Source organism: Lissotriton vulgaris, chromosome 1_1, assembly GCF_964263255.1.
Source record: "Lissotriton vulgaris chromosome 1_1, aLisVul1.2, whole genome shotgun sequence".
Taxonomy (NCBI): domain Eukaryota; kingdom Metazoa; phylum Chordata; class Amphibia; order Caudata; family Salamandridae; genus Lissotriton; species Lissotriton vulgaris.
In genome coordinates, this window is record NC_141685.1 from 2,018,487,040 (window position 1) to 2,018,505,612 (window position 18,573).

The following is an 18,573-nucleotide window of genomic DNA, read 5'->3' on the forward strand; positions in this document are numbered from 1 at the left end:
GGGCGACCCAGCACTCCGCCTCCGTCCAGGCAGACCCCTGGGCCCCATCCGCGCCACTCCAGTCCCACCTGTGTTCGCGGCTCAGCCTCTCTCTGCGGCGAGGTCCCGGCACCCTCGCAGCTCCATGCACCCCAGAGCCGCGTTGCAGTCCGCTGCGTTTCGCCGCAGTAGCGGCCGGATCCAGTCAGGGCCTCGTCCCTCCTCCACAGCTCCAGCGGCCTCCGCACTGCGCCCCGGGCTCAAGTGATGGCACTGGGCGGGCCGAGCAGCACTTCCGGTCGGAGCCGCGGCTCATGCAGCTCCCGGTCCAGCTACCAGGGTTCGCCACTAATGCCCCCCGGCTCTCAAAAGTCCCGCCAAACGAGGTCCGCTAGTCTCCCACCTCCTCCGCTGCCGATTGCTAGCAGCGGCGGGGGGAGATTGGCGACGAAGAAGCAGCTTAAGGGCCTGGGCCGGATGAGGTCGCCGAAGTCGCGTCCACCTACTCCGCCATCTTGGCCACGCCCCCTATACTTTCATTTTAAAACCAACTCACAAACTGTGTTACGTTCTAAAACAAATTAACCACAAATCAAAGTACATAAAACTATTAATTGTTATATATAAATAATTATTTTATATTTCTTTTTCAAAGTTACAAGAAAAGTATTTTGGCATTTATTTTCGAATTAATTTATAAAGACCCCAATTTTTAAATAATTAGAAATTATTTTAGGTAAATGAATTTTTCTATTATTCAAATTATTTTTTATAAACAACACTTCCCCAAAAATGAATCCACAAATGATGTACCTCATTTTTAAATTTACAGAAACAAATTCATTTTTAATTGCGAATGCCCTTATAAAGGCTACACTACCCACCAACCCCATAATAAATCCTGCCACACAATAAATTTAATATAAATATGAATTGTACAGCTCAAAATTAATTTACCGAAATGTAGGGATTAAATGAGAACAAACGTAAAGAATAATAATATCATTAAACATTGTAAAAAAATGTAATTTAAAACATAAATGTCATAATCAATGTGTATATAAAACATGTAATTAAAAGAAAGTATGAAATAATAATAGTACAAGATTAATAACAACTATATTACATATAACAATACTTGGCAATAACAATATTTTTAAAATCAATAATATTGTGAATAAATATGCTTACCTTTGGTATACTTACACTCATATTTTGACCACAATATAACAGTCAATTGATATTCAAGTACCACATCCTAGTGAAAAAAGGGGTCAATCCCTTTTGAAAAATTAAATATTCTCCACTAGAGGAGTCAGTGATGAAGCTACCAAAATGAGCTAAATCACCCTCTTACTTTTCTATCAGGAAGTCAAACATTTAGAAGACAGGGTTTATCCCAATAAACCGCTATTAAAATTAATTCAGCTGTTATGGTCATTGTCTTAAAGAAGGCCAACTTTACTGCTGACCCACTAAGGAGGAAACAGCTATCTCTGACTCTTAGATTACTACAGCCAGCATCAGACTAGGATGGACAAGGAACCTGTAGCTGCCTTAAAGGGGACAGGAGCTGATTTCTCACCACCTACTACACAAGAAATACCGCTAACAATCTGTAGCACAAGGTGAAAACAGTGCAACCTTCTTAAAAGAGAATCAGACTGGCAAGGGAAAGCAAAAACTCAGCCCACACATTTCATTCTTACCTTCCTTAAATAAAAATGCTGCAACTAGGAAACTTCCCACTCCCAAAGTCAGCACTGAGGCAAATGATGCCATTAAGAAGAGAAGACATGCACCCACATAGAGGCGTAGTTGCTTTGTTGTTTACCTCTCACCTGAAATAAAAGCTCCCTTGGTGGCTAATAGAGACCTTGACTACCTGAATGTCAGCCACTCAGACAATGGTTCCAGGACCCTGGGGATCAGGAGGAAACATAAATGGACCATGTACCATGGCAGATTGCCAGCAATAGGACAATATGTCAGCCTCAGCCAAATCCAGAATCCCTGAACAGATTCCAGGACCAACATCATCAATTCTCGCTCATCTAAGTCATACATTACGATGTGTAAATTTGAGCAAATTCTTTTCTGGTCCTTCAGAAGGGTTTTAAGCATGTATAATTTTGGAAATTCCTTGCATCAAATTTTTGGGAGATATTTGGCCCACCTGTAAATTCTAGAAACTTGCAACTTCTCAAAGTTGTGAAATTCATTCAGCTTTACTGGTGGAATGTAACCGTTTTACAGTCATAGTGGAATGTGCCATAGAGAATCTGTGTCATAAACCTGAATACTTATTGACCTTTTTACTTCAAAAACATATGGCAGCCCTGTAGGTTTACATTACTTTTTGTACCCTATAAGGGTACTTTTCAATTTTCTCAAATTTTGTAGGGTTACCTCTCCAACTGTCACCATCCTTCATTTTCCATTCCTACTTACTTTGCTATGTCTTTCTTATTTATTCCACATCTGTTCTGTTCCTATTCTATTTAGCAAAATGCCCCTAAGCAATGATGGAGCTTGTAGCAGCAAAAGGGGCTGTACCCATCTTGGACTCTGCCATTCTGTTCTGTCCTAGAACAGGACATTCCTTTTCTCAATCACATTGGATTTGATTTTCTCAGTAAGCATCATGTTTCATTGCCTTGTGTTTGTGGAGTAACATTCTGGCCCAGTTTTTACAGCATAGCTAGGGTAATGTTTTCTTTTTTACATTTTGGTTGTACATCTATTCCGTTTGGCTCCGCCAAGTCTTTGGCATCAGTAAGCTTGCCTCTACTGTCAATAGCCTCATATGGATTTTTAAGATCCCTGATGCCTCCTGTTTAGCATTAATTTGACTTTCCACGTCAGATAGACCGATCACCTGGTTCCTTTCGCTCTTTCCCTCAGTGACACGTATGACCAGCGCCAAGATGCTCCATGGAGTGTAGGTCGCACTTTATAAATACAATATCATATCATATCATATGAACTTTGTCATATATTTACCCTGCTTTCATCTTCTTTAACGGAGATAAAGTGACTCGCAATTTTCAACTGGGAATGCTTGCAATAAGTGCTTGGATGACGGAAAATTGCCTTAAGCTAAACTCTGATAAAACGGAGGTGATGATTTTCGGCAATCTCTCTCCAGCATGGTCTCCCACATGGTGGCCAGTAGCTCTTGGATCTCCCCCCTCCCCAGTGGCCAAAGTAAGAAACCTGGGGGTCATTTTTGACAGAAAATTGTCATTTATGCATCATGCAAATGCGGTGGTCTCATCCTCATTCTTTACTATAAGAATGATTAAGAAACTTCTTCCATATCTTCCTATCGATGCAGCTAAAATGCTAGTCAGCACACTGGTTATGTCTTGCATCGATTACTGTAATGGGCTCTTTATTAATGCTCAAGAAAGAGTCCTGAATAAACTGCAGTTGGTGCAAAATGCAGACGCCAGACTGATTACAGGGACCCCAAAATTCAAACCTATCTCCAATACCATCAGGCAGCTTCATTGGCTATCAGTAAGAAACAGAACCAAATTCAAAGTTTTATGTATTGCCTATAAGGCAATTCATGCTTCTGGACCTGCATTCGTAAAACATTCTTTATGTCCTTACATTCCGGCAAGATCTCTCCGCTCCTCCACAGCAAGCCTATTGAAGGTTCCAAGAACAAAAAAAGTCTCATGGGGTGACAGGTCCTTCATAGTTACGACCATCAAACTATGGAATAGCCTTCCATCCCAAATTAAGACTAGTACATCTTTACTATCATTTTGCAAGAAAATAAAAACTTGGCTTTTCAATCAATAATTATGCACTGTCTTAGAGGATCCACAGCGCCAAGACACATACGGGTAGTTGTGCGCTCAATAAATCTCTTAAATAAATAAATACATTTAAAGTCTAAAGGTGACAGTCATATTTTTTCAAAGCCTTAAAGTTCCCAATTATGACTGGGTACAAACCGGAGATTCAGACAAATACAAGAGGGCACTTAAGGAGAACCCAACAGATTAGTGAGATGGATTAGCTGGAATGGATTTTTCTATAACCTAACGCAGCAGGATGGGCCACACTTATGAGACATCATGAGCAAATAAGACACCATTAACTAGCACTGGATTACACACACTTGGCTACCAATGAACTTCCAACCAGGAAACTGGAGAAGCCGCTGACAGGCAGTGGAAAATATTGGTACTAGAAAGGCTGACAGATGACACTGAAGAATCTAGTTCTGACAAAGAGGAAGGAAAGCTTCCACCAGGCAACAGAAGATTTCAAGCTACTATTACCAGTACGTGTCCTGAAAGCCATTAGGGGCAGGCTGGCCATTCACAGCGAAGGCTCAGTAAATCTGATTTAGCAACTGGACCGTGATGTGGAAAGCATGCAACCTGACATTGACAGGCCAATCTAGCTTCCCAATACTAGTCCATATGGAAGTTGGCAGGGTAAGCCCAGACATGGGTCCTTGTTCACTTTGCCACTGGATTCAAGCTAGCCTGTCCTATGAGGGCTGTTATCCCAAAACTAGTCCCAGGATGCTTGTTTCCGGTCCAGGGAAGACATGGCTTGGCAGTTCTGGATAGACTGTTCCCCTGAGGCACAGGGTCAAAAATGGTTTGCATAAAGCTATGTCTGAACTGGGGTGGCGAACTGAGCTAAAGAACGATTATGGATTCAACCCAGATCTGTGACTGGGGGTGAGTGTCTGAAAAGTTGCAGCGCTCTGTCCATCATTTCCTTGTGTTTGCTTTGTTCGCCCTAAGTTGGCAGGGTATGCCGAGATGTGGGTCCCTTGCTTACTTTGCCACTGGCTCAAGAGATAGCCTGGCTGATGAGGGCTGTTAGCCGAAAACCAGTCCCTGGATGCTTGATCTGGTCCAGAGAAGACATGGCTTGGCAGTTCGGGATGGACTGCTCTCATTAGGCACGGGATAAAGACTGGTTTGCATAAAGCTGTGTCTGAACTGGGGTGGCAAACTGAGCTAAAGAACGATTATGTATTCAACCCAGATCTGTGACTGGGGGTGAGTGCCTGAAAAGTTTGAGCACTCCGTCCATCATCTTCTTGTGTTTGCTTTGTTTGCCCTAAGTTGGCAGGGTATGGGCAGACGTGGGTCCCTTGCTCACTTTGTCCCTGGATTCAAGCTGGCCTGGCTGAAGAGGACTGTTAGCCCGAAACCAGTCCCAGGATGCCTGCCTCCATTCCAGGGAAGACATGGATTGGCAGTTCGGGCTGGACTGTTTCCATGTGGCACAGGGTCAAGACTGATTTGCATATAGCTGTGTCTGAAGTGGGGTGGCGAAGTGAGCTAAAGCACGATGATGGGTTCAACCCAGATCTCTGACTGGGGGTGAGTGTCTGAGAAGTTTCAGCGCTCCGTTCATCTTGTGTTTGCTTTGTTCTCCCTACGTTGGCAGGGTAAGCCCAGACGTGGGTCCCTTGCTCACTTTACCACTGGATTGAAGCTAGCCTGACTGATGATTGCTGTTAGCCCCAAACCGGTCCCCGTATGCTTGTTTCCGGTCCAGTGAAGACATGGCTTGGCAGTTTGGGCTGTACTGCTCCCATGAGGCACAGAATCAAGACTAATTTGCATATATCTGTGTCTGAACTGGGGTGACAACGTGAGCTAAAGAACGGTGATGATTCAACCCATATCTGTTACTTGGGGTGTGTGAAAAGTTTCAGCGCTCCGTCCATCCTCTCCTCGTGTTTACCTTAGAAGTGGGCATTTCTGTGTGCTATGTGTCATTGTGCCTGCCTAATGTGTATTGTACGTCTGGCTGTGGGTGAGAGGTGCTGGGGAAGTGAGGTGGCTCCAGAGGGGTTGGGTGAGTCAGCGCTAGGCTGAATAGGCCACTCTGCATTTGGAATAGTGGGAGGAGTAGTACCTGACCTTGAATAGGGCTGTGCCTACCTTCCACAATGCTGGCTTCAACCCCCTGTGGTGTGTCTGGGGCCAGAGCCTACACTAACAAAGGAGGTTGTTGTGCACTGTAAATGTATTTTCAAGTGCCCCCAATAACTGATTTAGACCAGGCACAGAGCCCTGTTCAAGGGGTAGAACAAAGACATGTGAGGTATAATTATTGGGGATGGGACCCCATGAAAAGGTGAAATTTAGTTACCTGCTGGAAGCTGAAGGACTGCTGAACGAGGAGAAAACACCTTGGGACCCAGCTGCTGTCTCCTGGAGGTCCCTGCGTGCTGACCTGCCTGTGCCTATCTCTGCCCGGTGTGACCTCAGCCCAAGCGTGGGCTACTTGCTGGATTCTTCCTTCTCCCATGAGAGGGCTGAGCCCACTTGCCCTGAGGAGAGCGCTGCCCGGTCTTTGTGCTGTGGACCGGCTGGGTGCTGCTGGGGCCACCAGTAGTGTGGGGAGTGCTGCGCTCATCTCACCTACTGTTGCAGGTCATGCAAAGGAGCGTAGGGAGCCCTTTGGTTGTTTCATTGTGCTCACGAGCACTGCGGTGAGCCTGACCATTTTTGGACAGGGCTACAGCAGGAAGCCAGGTAGCTGACTGTGGGCGGGGCTTCTGAGTCGATGAGTGGAGAAAGGAGGACCGTGGAAGGACCAGAAGACAGGTGGCAACTCGGCCTGACTATGGGCGGGCCGTGCAGTGAGAACCAATGCCGAGGGCTGGACGTGGCTGTCGCAGAGACACCGCAGAGTCTGCATCCCGGCAGGAGCCTACCCTGCATTGGAGATCCGCAGAAGGAAGCAGACGGAAGCCAGTCAGGGCCTGGTTGCAAGCGGGAAAATCAGGCTTGTGCTGCAGACTGCAAGACCGAGGAGCACAGGAGCATGAGCCATCAGTGGCGGGACGACTGCCACATAACTCGCTCAGCCCCCAAGGAATGGTGAGTGGGGCTGAGCTACTGTGCATTTGAGCTCTGGTTGCCGTGAGGATGGGAGCATCATGTATCCCAATCCGGGGCAGAGGAGGGGGAGCAAGGTATCATCTTCCCTCCCCTCTTGGGGACCGAGACTGCCCTGAGTCGCTTTTGGGTTGCTGTGCTGTGGGGGGCAAGGACCAGTGTTCACAGCTGCACTGCCAGATCGTGGGCAGCTGTTTGGTGAACACCCAAGGCTAGGCGAGCCCTGGCTTTGTGGGACACAGGACATTGCGGGGAAGCCCAAGACAGGCTCCTGAGGTTAAGGCCAGCCCGCCTGAGGGTCACCCCTATGTTTAGGTGGGGCCTGATGTGATAAGGTGGTGTAAGGATCACCTGTGGTGCAGTGTATGCCTAAGAGGCGCATAAGGTGTTATGATCGTCTGCTGTGAGGTAAATGTAGATGGAGTGTTCTCCTACCAGGAGAGATTCTACTATAATGTGTGCACCTTACTAAGAGCCATCATGGTATACTGCTGATTATACGTATGCCTAATGTGTTTGGCTAAGTGTAATGTTACCAGTAGTTACTGGTTGTTTTCACTAATGTTGTGGTGTGATGGTTATGACAGTGGCCCGATTGGCCCTGTAGTGTATATAATCCCTGTAAAGTAATACCTAGTGCCAAGTGGCACAGTATATATATATATATGTGATTGCGTTATAATGTGTTTTATGAGTAATACAAAGGCTATCTTTTTATATAACCTTGTGTGGAGTTTCTTTTGTGGTGTGCCTAGTGGGTCACTGCTGTGTGAGTGTGTTGCGCAAACGCTTTACACATTGCCTCTGGGATAAGCCTGACTGCTCTGCCAAGCTACCAAGATGTGAACAGGTGTTATCTTCGGTGTGTAACTCCCTTGCCCTGACTAGAGTGGTGGTTTCTGCCTGGCTTAGACTCATGCCCTCGCCAACCAGAAATCCCATTTCTAACACTTCCTAACAGAACAATAACAGAGGTAAACAGAGTTTAAGAGAGTACATCAGTCCACAGATAAAGGTGGTGAATGGGTATGTGTAGTAGAACAACCAAAGAATATTTACAATAAAAGAAATAATGTTTGAAGGGCCACACCTAATTTAAGTCAGACAAGAAAAATGAAGCATAAAAAATGAAGGAAATTAGATTTTTAAGTGGATCAAAGTTATGATGGAAAACAAAAATAACCATGGGAAACAGTAAGGTAAAACAGTTACATTTTAGTTATTGATGGAAAGTCAGGCACTCCAACCATAGAAGTCCTTGTGTGGGATTCCTACAGAGAGTTATGGGATCCAAATAAGACAGAGTAATGTGCACTTCTGGTCTGTTTGGGCTTTGGCAAAGTTTACCTTCTGTCTTAGAAGAATTTAAGGTTGGCAACAGTCCCAGTGTACCTGAGCCAGGAGCCCGGATTTCCCACGCTGAGCATAACTCACTGAACTATCTAATTGGCACTGAATCATTGACTTCATCATCCCCCTCTTACTTTGTCAGTGACTTGGAATAACATCTGTGTTTCATGGCTGCCTAAGAAGTTATTTCACCATGCCAACTTAACTATCATCTAAGAGGCTGAAAAAAGTCATTGGACTCCATTGTGGCGGACAAAGAGGAGAAAGAGAATATGTGAGGGGAAACACCAACCTCTCTTGTTGTGGTATTCACGGGTATTCAGACAATGTGAAAGACTGCTAGCTCCCTCACATTGTGACACATGTCCCAGCTGGAGGGAGGTGAAAACAGCCTCTGTGAGGCTCACATCTACCTGCCCTGTTCACTAATGAACCTGACTCTCACCTTGTCTCTCGATATTCTAAATTAGCTGCTTGCATATACTGCCTAATAACACTGTTTGTCATTGTTGAGCTTTGTAATTTTCTTAGACTGTATTGATGACCTTCAAACTAAAGCGTGGGTATATATTTCAAGAATTTTGCAGAAGATCTTAAGGCATTGCAAACTGTTAAATAATGAAAGATGTAGAGGTGATCCACTTAATGGGGGTTTAACTCATGCTCTGGTTGTAAGAATGTCTCTAAGATTGTATACCATGCACTCCTCTCAATGTGTGAATTGTATTTTAGCAAACCACAGAGAGTTGTCCACATGGCCTGTCAGAAGGTGTCTTATCAGTGACAAATGTATACCTGTCAACCTCTTGATTTGAAATTGTGAGTCATGTGAAGTCTTTAAGAGTTATTGTGTAAAACCACTGAAATGAAGTTTATGAATGCACACAACACATTGCGTAACTCACAGCATCCATCATGTACAGAACACCTATTTGCCAATGGCACAGATACGCAAATGCAGTTAGGAGGAACCTTGGAGGGCAACATTTTGTCGCCATGAGTTATAGTCTGTGTTGCGTACGTCGATACACAACTTTTGTAAACTATAATCCAAATGTAGAAGCAGTAGTGGCGTCATAATTTCGGCCGGGTGCAATATACAAATCAGCACAATAGACAAAACAATTGCTAATGGATTGTGAAAACAATTGTAAAAACACACTTTATAAAATTATTGAATCAGTAATATCACATCGCTATCCAACAAATGACTTCTTCCTTAAAAAATAGTGACACTCAACATGCCTTTATTGTTGCTGTACCGTATGCTTTAGTAATTGTGAGTTTAAAAAAGGATCTGTTTTGAATTCCATCCAAAAAAGTGTCTCTGATAAGCAGAGGAAAACGATGTCAAAAATGTTATCACGTGTTTCTGACTAATCCATAACGGTATTTATTATATTGTTAATTAATTTGAACCAAATATTTGACAATGTTTGTTCAAGATAAAATATTTGTACATTAACAGCACTGTTAAGTGTAGATTTATCGGATTCCTGATATCACCCTTTTGTTTCCTCAATAACCCTTTTCTTCTTTGCCTGTCATTCTTTTATTTTATTACAACACCAATTATTCTTTATCATTCTCCAATTATTCGCTCGTGATATGTTTAGTATATACTCATTCCTGGATGTAATTACTTTTATTGAACAAATACGTTCTTCTTTCAAGTAACTTCTCCTAAAGGAAGTTTAGATCAAAATATATTTCCATGGTATACTATTTTGAAAATCGTTTTAAAAATGATAGGGATACTTAATCTTTCTGACTCAAAAATCCAAATCACATTTGACTCAGTTTTGTTCTTTCACACCAAAACAGTAACAACAGCAGACAGTGTCTATCGTTTCCTCGTTTGCTGATTTTGCAAGGCCAAATCCTTCTAATCCCTGCTTCTCCGGGTGACTAAAACTGTGCGATGTTCTGCACATAATTGTAGCTCTTTATATCTTAACTTGTTGTCTTCAGGTCTAGTAGCCAGTGCGCGTGCGTCATTGTCCTTGCTTGCATAGGGCCCTTGGCAGCCTTTGCTTCGGCACTGGCCAGTGTTAATATTGCGGCCACAGTAGTATTAATTAGCCCGATTAATCATTGTACTTGACCCTGGTTACATTCCGGGGCGCCCACGAGGCCTCGCCCACGCTTTGCTCTCGTTCCTTTTTTTGGCCTCTGATGGGATATTAATAGAAAGCATTAGGGCAGGGCAGACGTCTCCTCTCCTGATGGCCTCTCTAAAGCAGGAGGATTCTTTGCTGCAAAGATTAAGCGCCAGCCTCAATGTAATCGGGATTAACTCGTCAACACCCCGCATTGGGACAGAGTTCATAAAGCGCCGTACACTTTCAGCCCAGGGGAAAATCGTCGGAGGAGCACCGACCAACTGAGCTACCTGACAACCGCAGCTTTTCAGTTGTCCAAAAAACGGCCTCTCTCTGTCTGTACTGTGCACATACCCTTTCCACCACCTTCAAACATACCTATATTCTGTTTTAGGGGTACAAATACCGCACTGCAAAAACATTTAACGCACGCGCTCAATACGATATAAAAAGTGGAGGTAATTGAAAACAGCAGGAGGCATATATGGCCTGTTAAGCTCTTGGGCGGGAAGGCTGAGTGAGCATGGCTTTGAGTCCAACCTGTAAATTAGCAGGCTGAATTTCATTTGAATTACAACACGTCTATTTTTGTAGTGCGTCTTGTATATCCGAAGTTTATACAAAACATTCGCACTGACTGATAAATAAATAAGCCGTCAGCATGGCTTACAACACTGAAAACCAGTGTCGCCCTAGATCTCGGTACATGGCTCTAAAAAAAAATTGCTACTCAAGTTTGATTAATTATTTGATTCAGTATTTACCTGCAAATAAACCGTTTATCTTTCCTTTTCAATCCAATATCAATCTCTGTTTTCTTTGCGGTGGATGCAGCAGAAAGAGTTGTGTGCTTTCACTGACAATCTGCAAATGTCAACAAAGCGCGTTGCCTTGGGAACAGTAGCTGAGGTCTGGTTGTTTCCGCCTTGGTAACCGACATGCTGGACCGGGGCTGCAGGGGCAGGTTTGGCAGTGATATTCCTGGCCTGCAGTGCTCTCATGTAGGTAGGGTGTGGCTTCCGCAGTCCGAGTTGAGCAGGAGGCTTCTAGAAAATCCGCGCACAGAACTCCACAGTGCGAGCTCCCAATCATAACCTGTTCTGACTGAATGCGAAGGGTAGAAGAGCTGGGACAGTTTCCAGAATGGGGTGAACAGTGTTATATCACTAAAGTGATAGGGAATCTGAAAAATCCAAGCGTTTTCACAAAGAGCGAACATAGAAAATGAGCCACACCCTTTCAGAAGAAGAGTAGCAAAGGTGTTGTATGTATTTTGGAGGTCCCTGTGTAAGCAGGGGCGCAACTAGACCCGAACTTTTGGAGGGTATTGGCGATGGTGTGGGGTGGGGGGAGGCGGTACTGGGGGTAGGCTGAGACTCTCAGCCAGGGCTGGCCTTAGTGCGGGTTGTGCACGGTGCAACAGTCTTTTTCTGGCGCCCCTTCTCCATTTCCTCCTCCTCTATGAATTCTTTCACTACCACTTGAGATGCTAACAGTGCACCTCATCTCTCCATAGCACTTTTTTACCTCATCTCTCTATAGTACTTTTCTGACAAACATTTAATGTTTTGTAATAGGGTTACTCGTAATTTCCTCACACAGTTCTGTAATCTGCATGGTACACATTCTTTGTAGCAGGCACATTAACCCTCAGTACTTTGTGGGTGACAGGAGTGCCTATGTGAGTGCACGGTGAGCTATGAGTAGGGTGAGAGGAGTGGGTGCAGATGTAAGTGCACAGTGAGCCAAATTAATGTATAGTTAGTGATGGGCTTGTTTTAGTGAGATTGCAGAGTGAGCAGTGAGCAGTGAGCGGGACAGGTGAGTAAAGTGTCACTTGAGTGCTGGGGGAGTAGTGTGCTCGTGTGACTTCAGGGTGAGGTACAGGGTGAACACCACAAGTGCCTTGTGACTGCAGAGTGATCATTGTGAGTGCAAAGTGAGTGGTGTGCTGATGTGACCGCAGGGTAAGTGGAGGGAGAACAGTGTTAGATCATGGCAAGTGGTATAAGTACAGTGTGGTCACTGTGAGTGCAGGGTGAATAGTGTGAGTGCATGGTGATCATTGTGAGTGCACTGTGATCGCTGTGAGTGCAGGGTGAGCGTGAAAGTGAAAGGTGAGAATGAGGAGTGAGTTGTCTGAATGCAGGGTGCATTCCCAGACACTTGAAGTAACTCAGCACGTTATTGACGGCGGCTTAGGGTGTCAGATATAAATTAAACTATTTCTATTATGGCATTATTCAGCGTCAGGGCCAGACTGGCCAAAGTGGACACCAGGCATTTTCGCAGTGGGCCAAAAGGGTGGGGCCTGGTTTTGGACTAGAGGGGGCCTGTTTTGGTACAGGGGGATGATCCCATGTACCAAAAGCTGCTGCAGTGTTTTTCACGCACCCTTCCCCCCCAACAACCGGTCCATCTCAGTTGCCAAAGCGGGTTTGCGTTCCGAGTCCCGACCTGTTCAGGGAGCGAGGGTGGAGGAAATAAATATTGAGTTCATCCTGCAACAAACTTCCAGTCTTGTGATTAGGATTGCCAATTCATTAAATTGTACAAAAATAATCAGTCACCTAAAGCCTATTTTCAGCACTTTTATGTGCATACTTGGAACAGCAAATATAAAAAGAAAACATTTTTAATTATGTTCTAGGGCTGCTTGAATGATCCATGACTGATAATTAAAGGGAACTAAGACAGAAAGGTCACACCACAAATGAATACTGTTAGACCCGGGATCCCTAATTGGCTGAGGTAGGTACCTTAGGCCAAGTAGGGACCCGCGTTTCCACGTCAGGGAAAGAAAGGTCACCTTCTGAGATAGACCCGCTCACCCCGTTGGTAGCTTGGAACGAGCAGCCAGGCTTATCTTCAAGGCAAATGCGTAAAGTAGTTGCATCCATGCTCACAGCAACCCCCCACAAATAGACTCCACACAAGTTTTATAAAGACAAGTATACATTTTATATAAAAAGATATACGATAAGACCACACAATATAAATCCAACATATGAGTATGTGTAATATTCCTCCTGGCTGGTTGTTAGGCCAGCCAGCCCTTGTAAGTTCTAGTAATATTAATGAGCACTTCTAAACATTCCACTGTAATACCATGTTATGCAGCTCATAATGCTAGAATCAGACACTTTGCAATGGAAAAGCAATGCAATGCATAACGCAACAATCAGGTACTTTGCAATGTAAAAATAATGCAATGTGTAATGCAACAAATCAGTACTTTGCAATGTAAAACTAATGCAATGCGTAATACAACCACCAGGTGCGTCAGTATGCAGAAATAAGGCCATGCGTAATATACTAACCAGGTAGTTCGTTATGCAGGAATAATGGAATGCGTAATACCATAATCCGATAGTTCGTTATTCAAAAACAATGCAATTCCGCATACGACAATCAGTTGGTTCGTTATGCAGAAATGATGCAATGTGAAATATGACAATCAGGTACTCCGTTATACAGAAATAAGATAATGCGTAATACACTCTGGCACCAATCAAGGTGACTTGGGTGGTCTCTCCACCACTCCTTCTGACTTGCAGTCTGCCTCTATCAACTGATGTCCCCAACACGGGTATGGTGTAACAAAAAGTGCAGCTCTGCACTCCGGCCCCCGTACTGCCAATCCCTTGGCATACGGGCCGTGATACGAGTTGAACCAGAGGCTCGTGCTGCCGGAATGAGATAGAGGCCACACCGCCCCAAGAGTCGACACATGTTACGTGGGGGACCCGAACTCACTCTCCTCTCCTCGTATAAAAGCGTGAAGGATAGTGGTGATTTGGAGAAGTTATGGGCTCCTTACACCCCTCCTTACTGCCAATTAGTCGAAAATGAGGGGGTGTCATAACCAATGTTCCCTCTAATTTTTTCCTCCGTGTGCGGCAGTGGAGGATCTCTGTGCGCTGCAACCATGGCTATGTGCTCCAGGAACCAAAACCGTGTGTGTCTGCGGCGCCAAATGGCACTCAAAACATTTAATTTAAAAAGTGAAAAGATGGTGCATTTTCACACATACAGCGCCACAATAAGGGTCTTCGGGGCAGTTTGCAAATTTGATAAGCACGCCATGACATGAATTGGTTACACTGGCAAGTATACTTCAAGTTTAGAAAAGCACAAGACTTCAATGGTGGTACCATCATAAGATTTTAATAAATATTCTTAACTGGAGCACAGTTCATTGGGTGTAGAAATGTTGCGAGCCTATACAATATCACATATACACAAGAAGGGAGACGGCTGTTCTGACACGTCAAGTGGCATCACTAGATGGGTGACAGGGTTGCTTCTCACGGTGATCCTTGCCATTTTTCCAGTGCTGATAAACTCGGTCTAGGTCAACTTTCCCATTCAGGAGGTAGGCCTTTGTCCTCATAAGCATATCCAAATGCTTCTGCTCTAGTCTATTCCTCAATTTACTCTTGATAGTATTCATGAGGCTGAATCCTCGTTCACAGTCTGCACTAGATGCTTGAAATGTTGCGCAGACATCAACAAGCTGAGACACCACACTATACTGAGCAGCACTGCGTACAGTGAAATTCACCATGTCTTGAAAGGTGGTAAATAACCCACCCTTTACATGTTCTGCCACCACATATTTACAGTCTCTGTACTATCTAACAACATCTTCTGATGTTTCACAATCACCCAGGACCAATACTTTTTTATACTTTTCAACAAGTCTTTGAATATTCTCAGTCCCAAAATCAAAATGCGATTGTGTTGCGCCTGGACCTCAAAACTTGCCCATTCTTTCAGCTCATCTTCAGGGAACCTTTTTTGCATGTGCTCACAAAGAAGGGAAACAAAAGACGAAATAGGCCCACTGTCAAACCCTTGCCTTTCCTTGTACAACACCATCAGGTCTCTTACATTGCTGCTCCAAAACACAGTGTCCCCCAAATACTGTTGCTTAATTTGGCCAATCTTTGCTCATGCATACTGTACAGCTTCAACAGTAGTCAAATAACGTTTTTGGAATAGTTTGCACAAAGATGCAAATTCACTCAGAATGTCATTAAGTACTGCAAGGGAAATATGGTAGTTGGAGTCCGAAAGCTTTTTATAACAATATTTAGCAATTGGATCATTCTCCTCAACTTTCTCATGCTCAAAGTACTTAAGAGCAGTCTCGTAATTACGAATTAGTGCACCAACAGCAAAATGCCTTGAAAGCCACCGGACTTCATTCAGTGGTCGAAATGAGACAACTTCACATTCAGTGACCGATGTAATTTCATACAGCTTGGACTTCCTTGCAGGAGATCTGGAGAACACAGTGTAGACAGTCCTCAATAATATCTCCAACTCTTTAATCATTGGAACCCTCTTCCATGCATCAACTCCCAAATCTTCTTGATGGGCGACACAATGCTGCTCAACTAGATGAGGAATGGATTGTTTAAGGCGAGTAGCAACACCATTATTCTTACCCAGCATCACAGACGCACCATCGGATGTGAACATGACCATTTTCGTGAGGTCCAGTTCATTGGCAGTGTAGAATTAGTTCACGGCAGTAGTGATAGCCACAGCATTACAACTAGTCAGCTTCACTATGCCCCCAAACTGCGTTTTGTGCTCTGTTGATGATACAGGTCGGAACTTGAAGTACAGGATGAGCATTATTGTAACAGAAATATCTGTGCTATCATCAATTATCAAGGTGTGATATAAGGCTTGCAGAAGTTCTGTCATAGCTTCACAGTGTATCACTCTATTGATGGCCTCAAGGAACTCAAAGGCATAGTTCTTGATCCTCCAGCTGTCTTGTATCTTCACATACAAAGCTAGGTGGTCATGGATGTCTTGTACATATAACATTGAAGTATTCATCTTGACTGCCAGCAACACGTTGTTGATAAGAATCTTTATCTCCTCAGGCATAGATCTTTGGCGTTCAACTACTTCCATTCTATTTGCTTTGTCAGTGGCAGTTTCTGTCAGCATTGCCTGCACTCCATAACCAAACCTGGCAGCAGCACATCTGTTTCTCAATATCACCATGGCAGACTTGTGTACTTTGCTAAGTATATGGGGTTTCATGTAGTCCAGTTTCCAGCCATCACTCCATTTCTTCCCTGTGGAAAAATCCCCAACAATCTTGGTTTCGGCACATGCTTTGCAAATCAAGGCCACGTCTGGACTGTATTGAAATTGTTCCCCGAGTTGCATGCTAACCTTGCTTCGTGACTTCTATGTCTCAGCCTTCACAATTTGCTTCATCCACTGTTCCTTGAGTACAAGGCAACATTTCTTCCTTTGTGGTGAAGCACTGCACTCCCCCAAACTTACAGCTTTGGGCTTGAACATTTCTGTGCCTTCCGGTTTGAACCTGCTGTGCCACAAAGCCTGCAAAATAAGGGAACATGGCTTATGTTGATGCCTAGCTCATGAATGCAATGTGTTATACTACAATGTACTAGATGCACCACACTTTAACTCTACAAAACAATTCTGGGCTCATCACAGCACGGAGCTGGTGATGGTGTCCATCCTAGACGAACTGAGGTGTAGAGCTGATAAAAAGATTCCTAGGGCCCTGGTGCTTCTCGATCTCTCTGCGTCTTTTGACATGGTATGTTATCGTCAATTGTTGTCGCGTGTGAGAGACTTGGGCATCGGGGGGCCTGCACTAGGTTGGCTTACCTCTTTCTTGCAAGATAGATCGCAGAAGGTGCAGCTGTCCGACCTAGTATCAACATCAGCGGCCATAACCTGTGGAGTGCCGCAAGGCTCGGCTCTCTCACCGCTCCATTTTAACATCTACCTGCAGCCTTTGATATCAGCCCTCAATCAGATGCAATGTCAGATTTTTAACTATACTGACGACACGCAGATTGTCATCCAAATAGAGGATTCTCCAGGAGCACAAACCAGGCTGCACAACATCTTAAGGTTCACGGTAAATTAGATGTCCGCCAACTCCTTGAAGATTAATCCAGATAAAACCGAGGTGCTGCCTATAACCATCTCGGGCAGCCCTTGAAACTATGGGTTTTGGCCCAAGGAGTTGGGCAGGACGCCGGAACCAGCAACCGTGGTGAAAAGCCTGGGAATCCATAATACTGGCAGCATTACCTCCTGACTACTGCCTGCTTAACACCAACCGCCATGGGGGTCGCCCTGGAGGAGGGGTCGCGGCGGTAATACGTAAGGATATTCAGGTTATCACCCCCACTTCCATGATTTTTCCCGATGTAGATAACCTTGTCTTCAGTCTTGGAACTGAGGTGGGCGCTGTTACCTTTATGGTACTTTACCGTCCCCCACAATCCATGCCCTCTTTCCCCGCACTGTTTATTGAGCAGCTTGCTAGCATTGCTACCTCTTCTCCTCGCATAGTTATTGCTGGGGACTTTAATTATTGGTTTCAGCACAGGGACGCTGGCCCCCACGCCCTCGAATTGTTTGAAGGTCTCTCGAGCCTGAACTTCAGCCAGTTAGTCACCTCCCCCACCCATAGTGGTGGCCATATACTTGATCATATCTGGGTCTATGGGGTGAAGCCCTCCCACCCGCTTATTACACCTTGCGTGTGGTCGGACCACCGCCTTATCGATACCACCATCTCGATGGCTGGTCAGGTCAGGATCCCTTCGCGGGAGGGTGGCATGGCTCGTAAGTGGAAGGCCGTCGACTCTTCCAAACTGCTAACTCATCTGTCTCACACACGTCCGCCTCCCCCCAATGACTCTGACATTAATGAGCTAGATGGGCAAGTCTCTAACTGGCTCATATCAGCCAGCGATATCTTTGCCCCACTAATCAAGTTCCCTCGCTCTCGTCATAACCATTCTCATAAATGGTTTACTCCACTCCTCAAAACTGTACAGTTAGAACTTCGTCAATTCGAACGCAGATGGAGAAGAGACTACTGCCCGTCAAGTAGAGATATCTATGTGGCAGCTCGTAATAGGTATAAATCTGCTATCTCTGCAGCCAAGAAAACCTATGTCTCCGAGCGTATCCTGTCAGCTCCCTGTAAGTCGAAGGAGATTTTTAGAGTTCTGGACGAGTTCACGTCTGACGCCAGAACGCTTTTGTCCCAGGCCCCTACCCAGGAATCTTGCAATGCACTTAGCACCTTTTTTTTACAGAAGATTGTTTTGATTAAGGGCACTATCCCGGTCACCTCATTGGATGCTGTTCCCATCACACCCCCTCATAATGCTTTCTCTATCACCCAGCTTCCCCCACTAGACGCTATATCTTTAGCCAACCTGGCG

At 44.8% G+C, this 18,573-nt stretch overlaps 1 protein-coding gene across 1 annotated transcript in view; it reads right to left on the reverse strand.

The window, feature by feature from the left end:
* Positions 1–11,195, reverse strand: part of LOC147751542 (uncharacterized) — a 785,370-nt gene extending 774,175 nt beyond the window's left edge. The window contains exon 1 of the mRNA XM_086938708.1: positions 11,089–11,195. The gene's annotated coding sequence lies outside the window, so the exon portion shown is untranslated. The remainder of the gene's footprint in view (positions 1–11,088) is intronic.
* Positions 11,196–18,573: the final 7,378 nt, after the last annotated feature.